This window comes from Notamacropus eugenii, chromosome 1 (assembly GCF_028372415.1).
Source record: "Notamacropus eugenii isolate mMacEug1 chromosome 1, mMacEug1.pri_v2, whole genome shotgun sequence".
Classification (NCBI taxonomy): Eukaryota; Metazoa; Chordata; class Mammalia; order Diprotodontia; family Macropodidae; genus Notamacropus; species Notamacropus eugenii.
The window spans coordinates 543,309,350-543,325,439 of record NC_092872.1 but is presented as its reverse complement, the minus strand read 5'-3'; the positions used below and the strand labels follow the sequence as shown (position 1 = coordinate 543,325,439).

Sequence of the window (16,090 nt, the reverse complement as noted above, 5' to 3'; positions counted from 1 at the left end):
CTTATGGTGGCACTAGGAATACAAAATGAATACAAAGATGAAAAATGACTCAGTTCCTGACCTCAGGAAACTTACACTCTAACACAGTGGGGTGGTAGGATAACACATATGGAAATAAAGACAAAACAAGCTAAAATGAGATAGAGGCAAAAGAGAGATCCAGACAAAATGCAATTGGAAATTTGGGAAGGAAAGAATCAGAGAAAGCTTCCTGAAGGAGGTGGTACCTGAGTGGAATCTTGAAGAAAAGTATTTCATCAAATAAAGTGGAAGAAGGATTAAATTCCAATGGTTAGGGACAACTGACACAACTATAAGGAGGCCAGAGATGGAAGGATGAGACTAGAAGAAAGCTAATAGTCCAATGGGGCTATCTATCGCCATGAGTCATGAAGAGTAGTAATGTAAAAAAGGCATTAGAACAATTGCAGAAAGCCTTCAATGTCTTCCTAAGGAGCTGATTTCCCATGCTATAGGCAAAGATATTGAAGGTTTGTGAGTGAGGAAATAGCATGGCTAGACCTGTGCTTTGGAAAGATTCTTTTGGAAGCTGTGTGAAGGAAATTTTAAAAGGGAAGAAACTGGGAACTGAGAAATAAATGAGGAAATGATTATCAAACATCTGCTGGGCTCCTAGGGACTGGAGTACTCCCTGTTTTTCATACAGTTTGGACCAGGCTCAGTCCTTGGGAGCCTGACTTCTCATGAGACGGGTCAGGATCCCTTTTATCATACTTTTCAGTTCATTAAAACTCAGTGCCCCAGAGATTATATTACTTAAGTCATGCCTCACATCTAATGTTTCCCCCAAGGGAGGAGAGGAAATAAAAAATATACAATATGAATCAGGTATGGGCCAGGTAATTTATTCTTATATATACAAGGAATATAAAACATAAAAGACTCAGAAGTACACATTTACATTAAGTTAGTGTTGGTAAGTTATAAGTTCACTGATAACTACTGTTGCAATCCATTGGGAAGCTTACACTTAAACCTCATCAGAACATAAACCAATTTGCAAGATAGCTAATTAGAAAATTTACATTTTACCTTAGCTGGGCATTTTCCAAATAACTCCCAGTACCTGCTGGCTTGCAAAACAGACAGTCTTGAGTCAATCTGCTTCCCCTGACACCAGCCACTTCCTATCCTATGGGACCCAAAGCCTCCAGAGCTGTCAAATTGACAAAGTCATGTCCAAGCTTGGACATGTCCATCTCAGGATACTTGTTCACCTAATATCAGAAAATACAAATATAAGAGAGGCAGTCCAAACACAGACCATGTGATTATGGCTTTGTGGAGACACAGTACAAGCTTCCCCTTTTCCCAATACCTTTTGGGAAGCAGCTCAAAACAGTCCTAGCTGGATCTATTGTCTGTCTCTCCTCTCTAGAAAGCCAATCCTCCTCACTTCTACCTTTTCAATCTGTGGCTCCATTCAGGTTGTAGCACAAGACTCACTTCCTATAACAGGCTTTTCATGATTCCCCTCAGTTGTTAATGTTCTCTCTCCTCTTCCAAAACATTATTTTGTATGGGTTGTGACAAAATTGTATTATTTTTTAATAGTGCTTGAACCTAGCTTTATATGGCCAGAAAACTGTCTAACCCAAAGCTTACCATAGAGCTCAGACTGACTTCAGAGATACTCTAATGGAGCCAAAACACTTCAAGAAATGCTTCGCTCCCACCTAAGACTTGTTTTGGATCTACCCAAGGTTTACGTTTTGGGTTCCCCAATAGATGGTGTTTTGACTTTACCCCAATGTTTAAACCTACCTGCTGATATACATCTCAAGCAATCTTACCTGGGAACTGCCTCTGACTGCTTAAGTGTCAACCAACTAGCCCCTTGTCCTTAAACTTTTGTATGAACTCTATATAATGTAAACCTCACAGAGATCTGAAAGAAAGCCACACTTTTTTCTGGCTCTCTTCTCTGCCAAATCAACAATAAGATGCTTTCAGAAACTTTTTTAGGTTTGGGTTTTGTTCTTGACTGATAGTATTTTGCATATACAGTTATCCCTTCCACATCATCACTTTCCCTATCACAGTGTCAATACATTGCAGGTGGATATAAGAAATTAAATGGAAATTTGGGGGCAATTTTGTGGAAGCCACAGATGACACAGACAATGTTTAGAAACTCAGAAATGCATAAAATATATGTATAGTATTGTATAATATCAACCCAAATTTTACAATAAGGTACTATACACACCCCATAAAAGAAAAGAAAAAAATTCAGACTTCTTCTCTGATATGAAGGAAGGGTCAAAAAATTGTATACAGATTTTTCAGAATGCAGGGCACTGTACTCCTAACCTCCTAGATGTGGAAGGAATAACTGTACTTATCCATGTACATGTTGTTTTTTCTTCAGTAGAAGAAAGCTCCTTGAGGTTAGAGAGGGTAGGTGTTTCATTTTTATCTCTGTATCCTTGAACCTAGCATGGTGCCTGGTACATAGTTGTGCTTAATAAATGATCATAGAATTGAATTCTTTAGGTCAGTGCAATGAGTCCACAATTTCTATCTCACAAGAGAAGAGATCAGCCAATTATTAAGCCCCACCCTCCAGGAGACATATCCCTATACTACACAGAGAGATACAGTCAACACCCCCCCCCACACACACACACACACAGTCTTACCTCCTTATGAATACAGATCAGAGGGAAGCCCTTTGCCTGCTATGAATAGAAAGAAGGAAGTCCAGAAATGGGTGATGAACTAAGAAAATAGGTAACTGGCCCCACAGGGGAAGTCAACTGATATGCCCTTTTAAATGGCAAAGCAGCAGTGATTTGATTATGGTTCCAGAACTGAAAAGGGATGGGGGTGGGAGGTGAAGAAAAGTAAAATATACATATGACAAAAAAACATGGACTAAATAGCTGGGAAGTAAGATGAAGCAGGCTTTATATAGTAATAATGACAATAATAATTCTAGCAAAGCACTTTAAATGTCATCTCATCTATACATATATGTGTACATATGTGTGTATACATGTGTGTGTACATATAAACATATATGAATGGCCAGGTAAGGCATTTAAAATTGGGGGCAGGATTAAATTTTCCAGGGCATGGTTTCTGGCCCTAACAGCAGAGTAAGAAGATAGCCAGGTTATGAACATGAAGGTCACTAAATTTTAAAAGTTTTATGAACTATGAGCTCAGACATATCAACATGAATATTAAAGTTACCAAGGATAAGGGGGGGTTTAAGGTGGTGTAAGGCAAATAAACACAGCACACAGGAGGGCTGCTAGCACAGGTTCACTCTTGATCTGGTCAGATAGGAAAGACATTAAGAAAGGGTTAATAATCTAACTTTATTCTAGTCTAGTTTTTTTCAGAAGAAGATTGCTGATAATAGGAGGACAAACTCCCATAGTATTTCCTAATCACCCTTTTCACAAGGGCCAGTGAGAAGGGGGGCAACTTCCTCTATGTCTTGATAGGGTCAATTGAGATAGGCACAACTATCCCCTGAATCCCCCAAAGGAGGCCAGTTGAAGCAAACACAGATTCCTCCCAAGCCTTGATGGGGACTGATCAAGGCACACACAGCATTTGTGCATTCAAACCTAAGGTTCCCCATTCATTGACCACTGTCCACCTGCTTTATAGGGCAACAGACAAAGAAGGCATCTTGCCAGCAATAGCCTCACAAGTTTACATCAATTCATCTCTGTATCTCACTGCACAGTCACAGTGGATGTTTACAAGTTAGGCACAAATATTCATACATTTATCATTATATATTGATGCACAAGCATGATGAAGATGATTTGAACCATAATCATGAGAAGTCATATGTAATATCTGGGAAGAAGAGATTGGCTATGGCTATGGATCCTGGGAAAACGAACTCTAAGAAATAGTAAAAAAAAAAATCCACTTTACACACACTAAAATCCACCTAACTTACAGGCAGAAAAGACTGTGAGGCCAGTGCTGAGGTCAGTGAAAAGAACAGAAGGTCATTCTGGAGGGTGGTAGATAACCACAAGAAAGATCAGAATATTATCAGATAGCATGACCTTAGAAAGTAGCATTGGTTGTTGAATGACAGAAGGACCTAGACTTGAAAATGGGGAGCAGTGAGTACACTGACTACTCCTTCTGGCCTTGTGAAGTAGGGGAGAGGGGGTGGGTAGAGCAAAAGAATAGACAAAAGTAAAAAATGAGGAACTAGGTCATGGACTTAACCCAACCAAGTAGAGCTTAATGAAATGGGGGGGGGGGGGGGAGAAGGTTATAGCTTGCAGCATCAACCGCAAATAATCATCTAATCTCTATAGCATCTGGAGAATTCCTAATTTGAAATAAGCCAAAAGGGTTCTGGGGTTTTACAGCATTCTGAAGAATGAATTCTTCATTTGGAGGTCATTCTACATGAGGCATAATATTTGGACAGGAAATCATTGAGAACAAGGTAAAAGAAAAATTCTCAACTTGCAATGTCTTTTTCCTCTCAAGGATTGACAATCTTATTGCTAAATTTGCAGGTTTGCCAGGTTTAGTTGACTTCAGTAATGATTAAAGACTAAATAAGCATAAGGAGCTAGGTTATATCTCCCACTCTGTAGAAATTTCACCGCTAAATGTCCATAACAAAAACTTGTCCCCTTAAATCACAGCATTCAGCAAGTAACTCTGAACATGACAATTTAATCAATCAGGTGAGCCTTTACAAAAACCCCTACCTTCCTAGAAACACAAGCAGCTGATACTATAAAAGATTCAATCACACTAAAACAAGCCCAGAGCATCAATGTTTATTAAAGTTATGGGAGCCATTTATTGACCTGAGGAAATTGCAAACCATTGCAATTACTGCTGGAATTGCATTTTTACAGTTAACAAATGAATAGTGATGTTTTTCCTTTTCTCTTTTAATTGCGATTATTGTAGTTGGATAGAAAATCCAAAAAAGCAGAAGAAACCCTCTGGTCTGGTTACTTTCAAGGAAACCAGGAAGAATTAGCCAATTTTTAACCTCTTTCTCAGTCTTTTCTCTCTCTCTTTCTGTATATGTGTGTGTGTGTGTGTGTGTGTGTGTGTGTGTGTGTGTGTCTGTTCCTTAACAGAAATCACAAAGCTTATTATAATCCAAAGAATTCTCCCTGAACCTCTACCTGAAGGGAGCCAAAAGGTTTTTCTTTTGCCAATTCCTGAGACAGCTACTTCTGGGAAAGTGCAACCCCATCACCACTAAGCAGTGAAATAATTAGGTCATTGTGACAAGACCCAGTTAGCTGAGAAGATGCAGAGGACTCCTATCTCCCCATACCTTTTTTTCTGTGCCCCCTAACACTAGTGAGGCAAACAGGTAAAAATGTCTGACCATGAATGAGTGAATAAATTATTTATTAAATGCTTGCTATGGACAAAACACACTGCTAAGTATTGTTTACACAAATCTCTGCATTCAAGTAGCTCGCATTCTAGTAAGGGGAAAAGAAACATTTAAGGAGGTTTCAGATGCCCTGTGGTCTTTAGGATGCAGTGGCATGGCAGATGGTAATGAATCCTCTTTTATGTTATTTTCCACTGTTAAAGTGGCATTCATTTTAACACTGAATCATTTGACAGTGCCAAGACCTCTGGCAACAAGCCCCTTCTCCAGGTGCTTAGCAGCTGGAGTTGCTGAGGAGTCAGGGGCTGCCCAAGCAGTTGCTAGGTCTCCTTTCCACAAGGGTTGATTCCCTGGATGATGGCTATAAGGACTGGACTGGAAGCAGGGTCAGTGGTCTGACCATTGATATTGCTAAGGCTCTTAGATTAAGTCACTGACTATCTCCAACCATTTCAGTGTGAAGGAAAGTGGTAATAGTAGTTTGCTTTGCTTAGCACCTGCTGTTGCCCATATCTCCTTCAGGGTGGCTTGCTGATTCAGTGCAGCTGGCTTACCTGTTGGTGACAATTGGTCCTGGGCTCTTGTGGAGGCTTGAGATGGCAACCAATCAGCAGTTGGTTTTGATGATGGCAAGGATGGCAGGTGAATGTGAGAACGTCTTTGACAAACCTGTGACATCAACTGTGATGTTGAAGCTCCCAGATTTATTCACCTTTCAGGCAGCTGGAATTCAACCCAGTCCAACAAATATTTATAAAGTACCTACTATGTGACAAGTACTGTGCATAGCACTGGTGATGCAATTAATAAAAAGACAAACCCTGCCCCCAAGAAGCTTACAATTGAAAGGGGGAGACAACTCACAAAAGGAGGCAAGAAAATTGGGGGGGGGACAGCAAGGGGTATCCAGGGAGAGGATATCTTGTTTTGTGGAATTAAAATAAGGCAGAGCAATAAAAGCAGAATGGAGCATAAATACTTACCAAGGTGGTAGCCATACATCCAGAGTAAAATAACCTAAGTTATAAGCCTCTTAGATTAAACTAAGGGAGTAGAACTTTTTTTCCATCTCTTAGTAACATTTTTAAACTCAAAGAAACTTTAAAAGATGATGCTTTGAGTCCCAAAGAAGAGATACAAGAATATATTTCTCCCACACGCAATCCTTTGCAGAAGTATGACGTCCAAGGGTATAGTGTATATTTTCATACTTTTTTTTACATATTAATTGGTCTAATTATTTCGTCTCTACTTCCTCTTTTAATCTTACTTAAAAACACTTTGTTATATGGGTTGGATCTCTGGGCGGGGCAAAGGGGAGAGATACTGGGAGAAAATCTAGTAATACAAAATAAAAAAGATATCAATAAAATGTATTTTTAAAGATGATACTTTTAGAACAAATTTTGAAAGCAAACATAGATATAATTAGTTATCTTTTCTTTTTCTAGAAGTTATCACTCCTAGCCATTTTTCTTTAATCCCTATCCAGGACCTCAAAAAGAAGTCCTTAATTCGTTTCCTTCACTCAATTAACTTACCTAAAACTCTACCCAACACATTCATAGGGTTTATGTTTAGTTCTTTAAGTTTCCCTTGGCATCATGCTTTTTTCTCAGCTGCTGGCTTTTTCCTGGTCTCTCCAACTCTTTGATACAAGAAAAAATTGCCAAAGGGGAACTCTCTTGATCTCTTGGGCGCCTTCCTACTTGAAGACTCTATGATTCCTATCAATGAAATAAGTGTTATAAAGAAAAAATAAAGAGGACTTGAATATAAAAGATAAAGAAAAACCAAAGATAAATCTTAAGGTTTGGAGCATGGGTGCCTGATAAAAGTGGTATCATCAATGGAAATAAGAACTTAAGAGATAGAAAAAAAAAAAACTTTTACAGGATATATCTAGGAAGTAGGAGCAGAGATAAGTAAGATTTTGAGAGTAAGGTGACAAGAGGGCATATAGGTAGTAATCAAATAATCATATAGGCCTGAAATTTGATGGTAAGTTGGAGCTACAGGAATATATTTGAAGGAGACATTAGAAGCTGGCTACTACTCTCTTCGGGAAAAATCTGAGCCTTGACTAAGGACAGGTAAGGAAGTGGTTGGTTTGCATTAGAGATAGACCTAAATATGGGATATGACCATAGCACCAGAGATCATAGGTCTAGAATTAGAAGGGACCTCAAAGGTCAACCAATCCAATTTCATCATTTTACAGATGTGAAAACTGAGGCCCAGGGAGGTTAAATGACTTGCCCAAAGTCATACAAGTAGCAAATGTCAGACACAGGATTTGAATTAAAGCTCTCTGATTCCAGAGCCAATGATCTTTTCACTATATTACAATAGTCCACTTGTCCACATCTGTCCCTGTGGAATCAGGGCTGGTTGGATTATTCTTGCCTAGTTCTACAGAAAGGTGCCAGGTCACATTTCTTAGTACAGAGGATATACTTCAGAAAGGGATGAATATTTACAATATCCCATCTTGGACATGAGTACACAATCCTCCTTTGGTTTATCTGGGGACTAGGCAATCGGCATGGGGCTCAGCCTGCTGCCAGCCCTCATGGGGCCTTAAGGAACCCCCTGAAATCTGTGATGACATGTAAGGAAGATGCCTGGCTCTGCACTTCAGAAAGTAAGGTATTCTGTGACCATTTCCCTTCTTACTGAGAGGCAAAAAAATGGCATTTGACTGGCTTCTGAGTCTACCCTGAATGTGCACATAAAAGGCTCGAACCAACCAATTGTATTCTCTCTTGCCTGATAGTGAGTCAAGAACTTCTATGGGCTTCTGCTACTTTTGTCCCCTGTTGTGTCTGTTCTTGCCTTTTCTCAGATGAAAGAAAGTTGGAAATGGAATGACCTCATGAGTTCTGAAAGATTGGAGGAGCCAGCAGAGTTTGCCAGTAGCTTTATCCAGCATCTCTCCCAGCAATGACTCAAATCAGCAGCCAAGATACCACATCCTACAAATAAGGGAGTTATTCTGTGCATTACTGATATGACATTTGGCTTGTAGCAGATACTTTGAGTTTAAGGCCATTCTCTTCAAGGAGTGAGTTGTGGATGGGAGGGTATATCTCCATTTGATGATATTCTTGTATTTTGGTTCTTGCTATATCTTTTAAATAAATATCCTTTTGTAAAAGCCAACTTATGTTTCTTGCTTATCACTGATATAAAAGAGGTATCAACTGGTTAAAATGATAATGGGATAGTGTGTGGGATGGCGAGACCCCTACTCAAATGGACTACTCAGAAGCATCTCAAAGTACAAATACAAAGTCCTTTATTTGGTTCTTGCAAGAACTGGACTTCACCCCCCTCCAAGCAGATTGGAGGAGGGGAAGCATTTTATAGAAGCAGATGCAAGGTTACATAGCAGAAAACCACAACCTCCCCCCTCCCCCCTTACCCTTTTGGTCAAGAGCCTGAGTGAGCAGTCTTTATTTTCAGAAATAAGGAAATAGGACTCAGCAGCCTGAGCTAGAAGTCTCTATTTCAGAAAAAGGGAAATGGGAGTCAGTGAAACTGGGGAGAGGGGTGACAGATGGTTTCACAACTTCAAGTTTTCCCATATCATATGATTTTGATAAATTGAAACTCAGGCCTTACGTCTGCTTTAGTTTAGACTTAGGTCCCTGAGAAGTCTTCACTGACATCACTTTCAATCCCTCCTTTTATTTTTTATTCCTTTGGAGACTTCTCATGCCATTCCTGGTATATTTGCTCAACCAGGGAATTATCTTTGTCCACAAGCTCATCCCCTTCCTCCACATTCACAGGGATACACCCTTGTTTATTCAGAATCATCATGTTAGTCTTGATAGTAATCATTTTGATATGGTATCCTGCACTATTCTAGTAATTAATTGCATCATGGAAAGCAGGCAGACAGGTAAAAGAATAATGCTGCTTAATGCAATGAGCACAAACCACAGTATTTGTTTCCACCAGCTACCCCCAAGCATGACCATCAGGATGTATTGAAAGGAGAAGACCAACTTTGGATGGGAACATGGGCAACCTTTAAAATTCCTGTTTCCACACCTAAATCCAATCAATAAATGCCTCCTCACATTCTTTCCCTCATGAATTCTTCCCCTCATCTATCCCCCTTTATATGAATATAAGGAGGGAGCAAAGTTGACCAAAGCATTGACAAATTACAAGGGGGCAGTCCCCTTGTTATAAATACAGATACAGAGATTCAAAACACAAAGGCAGACCAATGAATTATCCATTCAGGGTTTATATCTCATACAGCAGTCTGGGGAGGAACATCATCTGATACAGTTTTCTGGTCTGGATGCTCCTTCAGGCCATCTTCAGCACAGCATCTCTGCATCTTCTTTCCTTTATCTTCTTGTAGAAATCCAGATGTCCACTCTCCTACATAACTGGCCTTAATACCATTTTAGATGAGCATTCCTAAGCTTTATACACTTATCACTCTTACAAAACCAAAATTGGAACTTTGGTCAATTATCTTATTTAAGAAATTCACATTAGAACCCAGTTTTTTACATTCTACATTCCCCCATCAGGAAGATGAGATTTCACAAGGGGGTCAATAACATGCTTCAGTACTTACATAAATACAATAAATAGTCATTTTTAACACAATACATATCACATCATAAAACAATTCCAGCTTCTGGTCATGTGATGCTTCTTCTAAAGCACTTACAATATGGACCACAAACCACTTTTCTTTTAACATTAACTAACTGAGACAAAAATAATGACTATACATGCTAACCTCACAAACCTTTGACCTAATTGTCTCCACACTATTACTAGGAATTAAGGAACCCTAACTCATTGTTGTTGGTCTAAAGTCCTAATCCTAATAGCTTAATTTTAGACAACCTCAGATATTCCCCTACCAACAATCTATAATTTAATAGATCTGGTACTAAGCTTACAAAACCTTTGATTACAGGAAATTACTACTAAGAATAGGGACATTGCAGGGAAACAATATCTCCCTAACTTCATGCCAACTCCAGACAGGAGCAGATTGTCAACTGGCATTCAACCAAGCTTAAAGTCTGCCAGGTGTCAGTGGGGAAATTGAGTCAGGAGACTCCTACCTCAGCCCAGGGTGAACAGCTGCTCTCCCACCCTCCCCATGAGATCACCTTTTTGCAATTCATACCAGCATCTCACAGGGTATTGGCATCATGGATTGGAGGCTCAGACCGCCTTTCCTGCTATCCATACCTGGAGTTAGACTCAGAAGAACAGTCACTTAATGGTCCCATAAAATTTGAAAATAGCAAGGTCCAATAATCAGGTTTCAGATATGACAATAATTTCACATTGGCTAAGGGACATCTTTTAAAGCAAGTCTTAGGTGGCTTACATGCCTTTCGACACATGTTCTGGTTCCTGATTAAATAACAATCATAAAATCAAATTTACCATTAAAGCCTTAGGTTATTGCTCTAATAATCTGTTTCCCAAGCTACTCTGTCCCTTCTTAACCCTGCTCAATCTAAAAGAATGAGCTACACATGCAATAAGTTCACACACTAACTTCAACTTATGTTCATAAAATGAATTCACATCAAACAAAAACATTTAACTTTTCCATCAATGTCAAATTTTACCAGAGGTTACCTGCCTCTAAGAAACTTAGACTGGAATTCTTTTCCCCAAACTAAAGATGTCTCTGATTTGGTCTCAGTCTCAGTAATTAATTCAATCAATAGTATTTACCCAATTGGTCTTTGTAACAGATAAAGACTTTTTTCCCAAGTTGGGACCTTTGTCTATTATCCCCAAAGAGTTTTAGTCCCATTTGTCTAAAAAAGTCCTGAAAAACCTCACCTTGAAAACTCCTTGGTTTTCTTCCTGTGAACTGGCTCTCCTGAGGCCCACTGTATCACTATGCTCAAATTCCGGTTCTATTTCCCACTCTTAATCCTATCAACCCAAATCTCCAGGTTACTGGCCACTTCCATCAAGACCATGCTGGGAATCCCTAGGCTGCCTGGGGCCACCCTGGGCTCCTTCCTCAGTCCCTCTGTGGATAAGATACAATTCAACTTTAAACAACATCACATTTATACTGTGGTTTCATCTCCACCTTCTAGCCAGACTCAGAATAGCCAAGTGGGAAATTTTAAAGGGAGTGTTCCCTTACAAAGGAAACAATAGGGAAACTGAGTCAGAAGGATTCTATCCGAGGCTGAGGACACAATTGTCCCCTGAGGTTTGTACCTTAGATAATAAGTTTCACTAATCAAAAATTTTACCAGGACTCACATCTTAAATATTAAATTTGTCCTAAAAGCCAATCACTAGAGATTATCACCTAAATGAATTCCTGGTTTAGGAGCTCCATATACAGCTTACATTTTATATAGAGATTATAACTTTAACAAAGTGAAGAGCCACACCACTTGGGTGATCATTTTAGACTCTCCTAAATCTTAGCCATCCCTGGGTGGGGATGGGGTCAACTCCTTTCCTTTTACAATAGAAAGTCAATATCTCTTCTCTGAGCATCTCCAGTTCTGATTAGATCTTAAGAAGTCCTTCTGTAATGACTGGATTTCAAAAGGAAAGGGGGACAGTGGGGCCAGGAGGTTTTTTGTCTTAAAATTCCTGGTCTCCATTATCTTGTCCCTTATCTTCCAAACCCCCCCCCATAAAACCTGAAGTTATTATAAACAGATTAGCTTACAAATATAAATTTGGTAGGTAAGCCTTTCAAAAATCATACAAAAAACTTATACAACAAATATTTCCTTCTTTTAAGAATAATTTACAATTTGTCACAAAATGCTCATGAACCTAACTGGCAACAGTTACAAGACCTAAAACCAAGGCCTTTTCATATTTGGCCATAAGCTTCCTTTTAACATATTTTTCTAAATATGTTTGATTCATAGCAAAAAAAAATTTAGTTAACAATGCAATTTCTAAAATAACATTTAGATTTACTTAAAAATTTAAACTATTTAAGTTTACTTAAAACTTTAAATGAACCATTCCCCATTCAGCTGAATGCATCTCATCACTTTGCACAATAATCTTACCATGTGGGCATGCTCTTATCACTCTGATCAGATAAAGTCATCTTAAATTTGATTGAGCTATTAACTTTATTAAATCAAGTTAAGTGATTTTTCTTTCTCTTTTCAAATCTCTCAATCCCATTACTCAGATTGTCTAGTTCCTTCACATCTTTAACTATAACTTTCTGCGCTAGAATACCCCTTCTAGCAAAGAAGTTAACTCTACCATTATGTAGTGACCATCAGTATTTTAATCAAATTTCTATCACATCCTTTTTAAAACCCCAATCTATATAGCAATTGCATTCAATTAATATTACACTTAACAAATAGCCTTTACAATCATAAATGCCAGATAACAATATCATTTTCTACCTAGTCCTGATAGGAAAATCATTTTCAGATGCTGATTATTATTCCTTCAGAACAAATTTTAACTTGAAATCATATCAACCCTGAATTTTGCTATCACTAATGATAAACATCTTTTATAAACAAACACTTCTGCTACTTGCAAGAAAACTTTCTGCCCTCTTTTTTTTTTTTTTTTTGAGTCAGGCCTTGTCTGCATTCATAATGGAATGGAAAGCATGTCTCATTGTGGGTAAGTCAGGAAATTAATTAGATGCTAGTTAGCCTGCCTTTCTTTTAGTCTGAGAGGAGGAGATAAGCTCCCCTCAGCCTTCCTGCTCTTACTGGCCGGCTGCCTCACAAACTGTCAGAGAAGACAGAGACGCAAACCACAGACACAGACTTTCATTCACACACAACACTTACAGACAAAACGTTTAACAAATCATTTTCACCCAGTTTTGAATTTTGTTCTCCTCATCCTCTCAGGTGCTGACCTAAAGAGTCTAGGTGGGCTCATAGGGCCTCCCCCACAAGACTTCTGTTCTGCTTTATCAACTCAAAAGAATCCTACATAGGTGACTTCCTTCAGGCTACTCAATTCTCAGAGGATCCATGTTTGGCCAAATCGTGCTTCCTCCAATATCTTTTTTCACCCCATACAAAATGACAATACTTAATTATTTTCTTTTTATCTTTTCCTTTGTATTTTGGTACCTCATTCCAATTTTGTAATCTATTTCCCAAGGGACTATTTACCGGTATGCTCTGACTCTTTTCTGAAGTGTGGGGTTTGGACTGCTCCTTCCCCATTTTGCGCGAGGGCTGCTGTGCAGACACCTCCGAGTCCAGACACCTAGTATCTAAGACTCACTGGACCATTCCTGGAACTGGTCCATGGTGAGGGTCACCCACCCACCAACAGTCACCCAGCGGTATTCTCAGAGATTTCCTCTGGAATCTGCAGTTCACTAATTTGGTTGGAAGCCGTCATCGGTCTTCCCAACTCTAAGATTCTTGAAGCTGACCCCCAGGCCCAAGTGCTTACCTGTGGGTTATGCATGCATAAGTTACCTGACCCTTGGGCATTTCAATTCCTTCAGAGCTTCAGAGTTTCAGAGTCCCTATACCTTCTGTTTCTGAGTTCCTCTGCTTCTGGTTGTTACTTCACAGAGAAGAAGGTCTTGTGCTCAGTTTCAAGGACCATTGGAGAAAATCTCTCAATGGGAATCTGCCCTTGAACCAAAGCACTGACCATCTCTCTGGGAAGTCACATGATCCCGGACCGAGCCCCCAAGAACTGTGTGGGATGGCGAGACCCCTACTCAATGGACTACTCAGAAGCATCTCAAAGTACAAATAGAAAGTCCTTTATTTGGTTCTTGCAAGAACTGGACTTCACCCCCCTCCAAGCAGATTGGAGGAGGGGAAGCATTTTACAGAAGCAAATGCAAGGTTATATAGCAGAAAACCACAACCCCCACCCCCTTACCCTTTTGGTCAAGAGCCTGAGTGAGCAGTCTTTATTTTCAGAAATAAGGAAATGGGACTCAGCAGCCTGAGTTAGCTGTCTCTATTTCAGAAAGAGGGAAATGGGAGTCAGTGAAACTGGGAAAAGGGGTGACAGATGGTTTCACAACTTCAAGTTTTCCCATATCATATGATTTTGATAAATTGAAACTGTCTGCTTTAGTTTAGACTTAGGTCCCTGAGAAGTCTTCACTGACTTATCACATTCAGATAGTAATCAATGGAATCAAATAAATTTTCATGAAGGACACACCAGAATAGGGGGTCAACTTCATAGCATTAGAAAGACATCCCTGTGGCCCTCAGGTTATGATTTACTAGATCCCCAAAAGGATCTGAGCAGTTAGGTGACATGATAGAATGCCAAGTTTAAAGTCAGGAATACTCATCTTCCTAAATTCAATCTGGTTTCAGACACTTATGGGTGTGTGACCCTAGGCAACTGTTTGCCTCAGTTTCCCTATCTGTAAAATGAGCTGGAGAAGGAAATGACAAAGTATTCCAGTATGTTTGCCAGTAAAACCCCAAATGGGGTCAGGAACAGTCAAACATGACTAAAAAATAACTGAACTACAAATAACAAAAAGAGGATCCAGTTGTCTTTTAGAGACCCAAACTGTCAGTGTAAATGGGAATTGAGATAAGGACCTTCCAGCCTCTGTAAAGGTTACACAGGATTTCTAAGAATTTATAAAAGTTTGGATTAGCAAATAGGAAAAAAAGTTCAAAGTAGACTACCTGGGTTTCTTATGAAATCATAGTCCAATGAGCCTGAATCACAGTGAGGTAATACTGATTAGCATCTTGGGGTTTGAAAGGTATATTCCTCACGGCAACTTTCTGTGTGTGATACAAGAATTATTCTCCCCAAATAAAGAAACTGAGGACCAGAGAAATGAGATGACTCGTTCCTGTCACACAGCTAGTGTTTATCCAAATCCTGACACCAAGTTCAGTGCTTTATCACACCAGATTCTTAAACTTTAGCTCTGATCATGTCACACATGTGAGCGCGCACGCACACACACACACACACACACACACACACACACACACACACACACTCTAATGGATCCCTATTACCTCCAGGATAAAATATAAATCCTCTATATGGCATTGAAAGCTCCTAACAACCTGACCCCTTCCTCTCTCTCCTGTTCTTTTGATTTCCTCCTCTCCACATACTCTATGATCCAGTTACATGAAGTAACTCATTGTTCCTAGCACAGGACACTCCATCTCCTAACTTTGGCATTGTGCTAGTCATCTCACATGCCTGGAATGTTCTCTCTTTTAACCTCTGGGAGTCACAATCCCTGGTTTTCTTCAAGACTCAGTCCAAATATGACCTTCTACAAGTGGTCTTTACATGTCTTCCCCAGCTACTACAGCTTTCTTCTCTAACGTACCTTCCTTCTACTCTGCATGCATCTTGTATATACCCAGGTATTTATTTTTCCCAATAGAATGTAAGCTTCTTAAGAACAGAAACTCTTTTTGTCTTTTTGTGTATTCTCAGCACTTAGCACAGTGTAGTAAAGGTAGTATATAGTACAATGACTGTTTCCTCAATTGTAGTAGATGCTGACGAGTATGGGAAGAGCCCTAAGAAGGGGATCTAGCCTCATCAGTCAGTCAATAAACATTTATGAAGCACCTACTATGTACTAGAACTTCCCACTTCTTTCAGTATTAGTCCTTATCCTCTAAAATTCTCTTTGGATGCAGACAGAGCTCTCCAAAACTCATTTCCTTTCTCTGGAAGCAGAGTTCAGTACACTGCATTCCTCATGGA

At 39.4% G+C, this 16,090-nt stretch overlaps 1 pseudogene; it reads right to left on the bottom strand.

Annotated features, from left to right (window-relative positions):
- Window positions 1-13,578, bottom strand: part of LOC140518847 (snRNA-activating protein complex subunit 2-like) — an 84,696-nt pseudogene extending 71,118 nt beyond the window's left edge.
- Between the last annotated feature and the right edge of the window lie 2,512 nt (window positions 13,579-16,090).